This window comes from Pteropus vampyrus, unplaced genomic scaffold (genome assembly GCF_000151845.1).
Source record: "Pteropus vampyrus isolate Shadow unplaced genomic scaffold, Pvam_2.0 Scaffold9, whole genome shotgun sequence".
NCBI classification, from domain to species: Eukaryota; Metazoa; Chordata; class Mammalia; order Chiroptera; family Pteropodidae; genus Pteropus; species Pteropus vampyrus.
The window spans coordinates 13,299,388-13,306,645 of record NW_011888790.1 but is presented as its reverse complement, the minus strand read 5'-3'; positions in this window follow the sequence as shown (position 1 = coordinate 13,306,645).

Here is a 7,258-nt window from a genome sequence, read left to right as displayed (position 1 = left end):
TAAGTGTGTACTCAGTCATCATTCCCCAAATAAGATATTCTTTTGCAAATGTTCTGTTTGATATATAAATCTTGTAATGAGTGAAGTTGGTCTCTGTTGGATTCCACATTAAATTCACAGAAGAAGTATTCACGGCTTTTAATGTTAAGCCACATATACTAGAGGGTTCTATTGAAAAGGTAAATTATATGTAAATAAAAATTGCACATATATATAAAAATAAAGCAAACATGAAAAATGTAATTTGAACATTTATGTAATAAACCTTAAGTTTATTCATGTCTAGTGTCCTATATGTTCGGCTCTGCAAATAGAGAAATAGATACATATATATGGGTTTTAATTTAAGTGGCACATTAATATCCTCCCTACTTCCCAAATATCTTTCCTTAACCAATCATAAATCACTTCCAATGGTCATTTCTTTAGATCTGTGTCTCTTGAATACTTTTAACCAGAAGTATCCTTATATGATATAATCACAGATTTGGTAGCTACCATCTAGCAGTTACCTAATTTTGGATGAAGATGAAACAGAATAACTTAGAGAGGGAGCAAGGGCCAGAAATAAGAGTGCTTTCATGTGTGGTTTTTTTGGTTACATCAAAGTTTTTAGCAGTCCTACATCATTACAGAACTGCTGATTTTAATCTACTCATCAATGGAAATCACGTTTCTTGCATTATTGGTCTCCACTGAGATGAGATCCTGTAGATCTCACAAACTTTCACAAGAATTGTTGGTTACAAATACTATTACTACACCTAATCCCAAAACCTTATGGAACTGATTTATAATGAATTTACAAACATTGATGAAAAGAAGATAGAAGTTCTCTTCATCAAAACCACACTTCAGTAGAAAATAAATTGTGCTTATATTATTATGGAATATTATATATATTTGTATATATACACATGCATATATACGCATGTATATTGTATATAAGTGATACAATATATCTATAAATATATATATGTATCCATACATGTTGTATATGTGTGTCTACACATAAGCATGTATGTATAGATTTTAAAAACTGTGTAGTTTCCAAAACATTTAGCCATATACAACTTTTTAAGTTCATATATTTTTGAGTTCTTTTAATCATATTTTTATGATCATCATTTTTCCTTTATTATCAAGCTTTGTGTTTTAAAATAGCTTTATTTATAGTGAGCCAAAGTACTTTCGATTCTCACAAAACTATAAAGCAAAGAATTCATTTAAAATATATCCTTACTTGTAGTCACTTTTTTCATTACAGATACACTGTAATCTTTGCTTCTAACTGTCTTCACATGAAACACGTAGTCCACACCCGGGGTCAAATTCTTTACTTTCGCTTTGTTGCCATAAACAATTACTTTGAATAGCTTTTCCTTTCGAGATGTCATATAATAAGATATCTAGAAACAGATAGAGATAAATTTATGTTTTTCATGGTTTAAAGAGGATTTACTGAGCACCAGCTTAGTACTAGTCACATTCACACAAATTGCTACTGCAAGTTAGGGGCTGTGATCATTTCTATCTTCACCAAGAAGTAATATGAGACTAGCTGAGGTTGAAGGGCAGTGATGTTCAAATAGTAATACATGTAATGAATGAACTTAAAAGTTTACTCACTAAAAGACCAGTAGTCCCAAATTATTTTTTAAATTTCATTTACATGTTCTGATTTATATGTGTATATGTAGTATAATAGATACACTACGTAATAAGTGAGACTTTTCTTGTTGGTCACTTAAAAGCAAAAAGCATTATGAAGTTTTATACCTACTCTCTCAACTCCTTGTAAGCAGAAGATAGGAGGAAGAAAAAGCACAACCCATTGAAGTCCCGAATTTCTGGCCTAGTGGGGAATAAATACCATGACTTTTCCTGGATCCCCAAGAGGTGTGAAGTAGGGTTTCTGTTCATACCCCACACTATAGTTAAATGAAGAGGGCCCCATGTGTATCACCACCATAAATTGAGGGTGCTTGCTAGAGAGAATAATGTCTCCTAGATGGCCATGTACTTAGGCAGACTTTTTGCTCATGTGATTGATCAAGGAAAAAGGAAATTGGAAAGAGAGAGAAAGTAAAGAGTGGTAGAGCAATTTGTTCACCCACTTTTGACGTGACAAAGATACTAGAGTCTCCCATGGGTTAACTATGACTACAGTCAGGCTTGAACCATCTTACCAAGACCCCGCCCAAGAAGCCTGGCCTCTGTGCAAACAGACCTTGCCAGCGGAAAGCAGTAGGATATAATGCCAGAGGGAAGAGCTGAGAAGAGTTAAAAAAAAAGTTTGAGCCACAGCTGATCCATCATGTCAAGGAAGTAGGCAGTGAGGATAACCCCCAGAGACCTCTAGAGAACTCATGTGTGTGCCTCAGGAAAGAGCCAGTATTTGGAGGACAGTTAAACAGATGTCATTGGAAGTCAGTCAGTGGTAGTCAGGGGAGTAGAAAAAAACAGCAAGAAAAAGAACAAAAATAGACAGCTGAAATAGAGAAGACACTTCAATGTTTTGTAAATGAATGAATGATAAATGTCACACTCCATACAAGCCCATCTTTCATCATAACCTGGGCCAATCAATTATTCATTAAGGCTTTGAGAATTGGCATTGCCTTTAGAAATTTTCAACGAAGTAACCTCATAGTTCCATTTTTTTTTTATTCATTAAAGGCTACTTAAGTCTTTACTGTTGTGTCTTCACTCTATATTTTGTTCGTAAAATAGAAAGTATGCCTAGAAAGTAATCACATTAATTTTATAAATTATTTCAACTGTATTATACTTTAAAAACGTTAGGTGGTAGGAGTCAAATTTTCTAGGCAGACATGTTTATCGCTGTCTTATGGGAAGAGTGTTTTGTTACTGAAGGAAGATAATCATGAGGTCTAGAAACATAACATTGCTTATTGATTTATAAGGTGTCATTGACAATTACTTTGCTTGTCTGTCATATGGAAAGATAGGAGGAGTGAAGAGAATGCTGAGATCTTCTGGACCGAAAAAGGATGGTAAGAGAAAGTACCATATAACAGAAGAACATAATCTTAATAGAATGCTAAATTCAGACATACAAAAAGTCTTATTAAGGCACTAATGAAGGAGCAGAAGAAGAAGAAATTGTCTGCAATAATCTAATGATGAAAATATGTAAATTTGAAAAATAGAGGTTTGTTTGTATACCAAAGTAGGTAGACTCCACACGCCTGATAGAAACCAATGGAACAAAACTTAATTCATGCTTTATTTCTACTTTTAAAGCATAGTTTGAAGACTCGAGATGATTAATTTTAAATGATTAGAAAGATGATCCCAATTATGCAAGAATACTTTGCTAAGCAACCAGGATACTGTTGCTTAATTCATTAAAATTTAACAGATAATCTCATTGGTTGAGTAAGACTAGGATAACTGTTAGTAATATAATATAGTTAATAAAAATAATCTGAATCCTAAATATTAATACGATTTCCTAAAATAAGCTTCGTTTAATAACAGATAATTTATAGTCTCTGAAAGAAATTGGTTCATATATATACAGCAAAAAAGTAATCCTATTGTCATATACTTTATATGGCAACACATAATTATTTGGCCTCACTTAACTCCAAGGAAAGATCATTCCTTTAGGCATTTGCCTTGAAATATGTGAATTAGGACAGATAGACAAGGATTAAAAAATGTGGATCTTTTACAATTAACATTAAAAGTGCTTAGCTTTTTCACTAAAGAATACTTATGCTGAATATAGAAGTGAATTGAATCATTCTAGAAGGATAGAATTTTTCATGAATCATTTATTATTCAAGATGTCCCTATCATTGAATGACATTTACAAATAACAAATAGAATGCTTACATCTGACTTTGTGAACTTGCTAGCATAGAATATCCTCTCCTCTTTTCCATGAGTCCAAATTCTACCCATCACTAAAAGTTCATCTTAAGTTTCATCCTTTCCTGATATATTCAGTATTGATGTCTTCTTCCATTATCACTCCAATCATATATGGGAACACTTATGTAAAATTTTATTTATTCATCAAATATTTATAGAGCATCTATTACAGGGCAAATATTATTCCATGAACTAAGGATATTATAGTAAATAAAACAGAAAAGGCTTCTGATTATAGGGAAGTTACATTCGAGTGGTGGTACCTAACGACAAACTCAGTAAAGAAATAAACCAGATAAATCAGCGGCAACATAAATGAATAGAAAGAGCAGTTTTATTTAGATTTGGTAATCAGGGAAGGAGATGATATTTGAGCTGAGAACTAAATGATTGGAAAAAGTCAACCAAAACTGAAGGCAAGATACCCATGCAAAATGAATGTCAAGCACAAAAACCATATAATGTGATGTGCTTAAGGAACAGAAATAGTCAAATATGTTCTCGACATAGTGACTGAGAGGTAGGATAGTTAGATGAAGGTCCAATTGGTAAAGTGTTAGAGACCATGGCAAGGAGTTTAAATTTTATTTGAAGAGCAATGGAAATCTATGGAGGGTGTTAAACCAATGAGAGACACAACATTTTTAATAGCTCTTTCTCTGGCTCTTATGTGGAAAGTATATTGTAAGGAAATCAATGATGGAAGAGACCAGTTAGGAGGTAAGAGTTTATTATCTGTCCCCTAGGCTGCAGGTCTCAGTAAAAAATAATAGTACCTAGGACAAATATGGTACAGAAGTAGAAGTGGTAGAACTAGCTGATGGATTGAGGGATGAAGGAATAGGAAGAACTGATGATAATTGAGCAAGTGATTGCAGGACAGTATCCTTTCTTGAGATGGGAGATACTGGAAGGAGTAGGTGCTGGGTCACAAGGGACAGTTAGAGCCTTTTAAGCCATGGTAAGGGATCTTTTAAGCACAGGAATGATATATCTCTCTACTTTTAAGAAAGAGCATTCTGATTTCTATGTGGCAAGGAAGAAGTTAAAGAGAGATACGCATTAAAATTTAGCTTCCTTGATTGCGAAATGTGAACCATGAAAACTAAAAAAAAAATGAAAAGCAGTAATTCAATCATTAATTCATCAGAATATTTATTGAATCCTGCTATATGTCAGCTACTGATCTCAGTAATGGTACCAAATGGTAATCAAAGCAGACAAAAGGCCTGTCCTCACAAAATTTACATGACAGAACAGTTACCAAACACAAAATCTCATTGAATTCTCTCAACGATTCTACAGAATAACAATAATTTTCACTGACAGATGAGAAAATAGGACCAATGAGTATAAAAACTTCCCAAAGTTCTCACAAGAGGTGAAATTGGGATTCAAAGGAAGAAATTCCAGGACCTTGATCCTTCTATTCAACCATTCTGCCTACCACACCTTGTAAAATCACAGGAAAACTGGACACAGGCATATATATCAAAGTTGTATCATATTAGAAAACTAGCACATGAGATCTGGAAGATAAAACCCATGGACAAATGAAAAGGAAGTGCTGCTTTATTCAGTATATATGATAACTTCGGAAGTCTACCCCTAAGGAGAACTAAAACATCTCCCAAGGAACTGGTTAGCACATGCACATCAACAAGGGCAATAAAAGACAACATATTGAAAGTAACACAGAAAAGAAGTTTCATAAAACCTTTGTGCAAGAAAATGTTATTCTCTGATGATGGAATAGAGAAGGCTTCAAGAAAGAAGATTTGAGCTGGGCACCGATGGGCCAATTTTTGCCATTCTTCCCCCTGATCCTTAAATCCAGATGACAACAGTCACTCTCTGTAACTATACAGTCCAATATGACAGCCCCTTGTCACATGTGGCTACTGAGAATTTCAAATGTGTCTAGTCTCAATCGGGATTAAAACAGATATCAGATTTTGAAGAGTTAGTAGGAAAAATAATGTAAAATATTTCAATAATACTTGTTTGCATATTTTGAATATGTTGGGATAAATAAAATATACTACTAAAATTAGTTTCCCTTCCTTTTTTTTTTTTTTTTTACTATTTAACCGTTTCTATTAGAAAATTTGAAATTATGCATATGACTCTAATTTGTGGTTCACATTATATTTCTATTGGACAGTGCTGGTCTATAACATCACTCAGAGTTTATAAAAAATAGTTGAAAGGTATAAAAAAGGAAATGGCAAATTTCCATAAATGTTTTATGTCAACTATTTGATTTCTTCTAAGTTCACACTAAATTCTCTTAGGCCTTAAATATGCAAGCTAATATTTATTTTTATGCTTGGAATAGTTTAAATCTTCAGTTAAATTACAGTTCTGAGATTCTTTTAAAAGATATAAATCTTTTGTACTCCCAATGCTCATGAAAAAGAAAGTCAGTAATCTAATAGTTTTAGAGGATTACTAACTAGAACAAATATTTAGTATTTAAATGAATTTCACATTTTGTCCATATTAATAAATGTTCTTATCTTTTGAACTCTCAAAATGCAAACCAAAATAAGGATTTCTGTTTTGTAATGAAAACTCTATTATAAAATTTATTACCAGGATATTTTACATAGGACTATCATTAAGCACTTAATTCTTCTTCTGAAAAAAAAAAAAGATAAATTGATTGAAGTTGATGTCCTAATTTCATGAGAAATATAAGATATTTGTGTTATGTTCTCTGTGACATAGATTTTAATGACCTTGCATGCCACACAGACTCCATTTCACATTGGTAGAGAACTTTTAGATATTTTGGTTTTCTGAGGATCCTGTAAGAGCCAAGTGGAATTTATATTGCAGTAGCAGAACTGACAATACTTGATGACTTAAGACTTTACGTAAGACAGTTTCTTTTGAAATTTGCCTTGGTTAATCAACTGGACCTTAGCACATAGCACCTTTTGTTTTAGAGGATATGGGAGACTCAATCTTACCTGCTCCAGTGTTTTTTTTGAGCTGCCATTCTAGTAACTATCATTCTCATTTCTGCAGTTCTAAAACGTAAGCACCATGAAGACAAGAATTTGTTGTTGAAGGAATGAAATGTTTGAATATTGAATGCTGAATTTGTTGAAAATAAAATTGTTGCTGTTCTCAGAATCATTCAACTCAGAATGAAAGCATACATAATACCCTCGTCCTCTAAAAAACAAAACAAAACAAAAAAACAAAAACAAAAATCTCCCTTTCATCTTATTTTTTTTTTATCTAAACTGTGGATAATTAAAGCATTGTAATAAGGAGGATAACTCCATTTTTTATGTTTGACTGTTGACAACTTTTAGATTCCGGCCCCTCCTCTCAGTCTACCCCA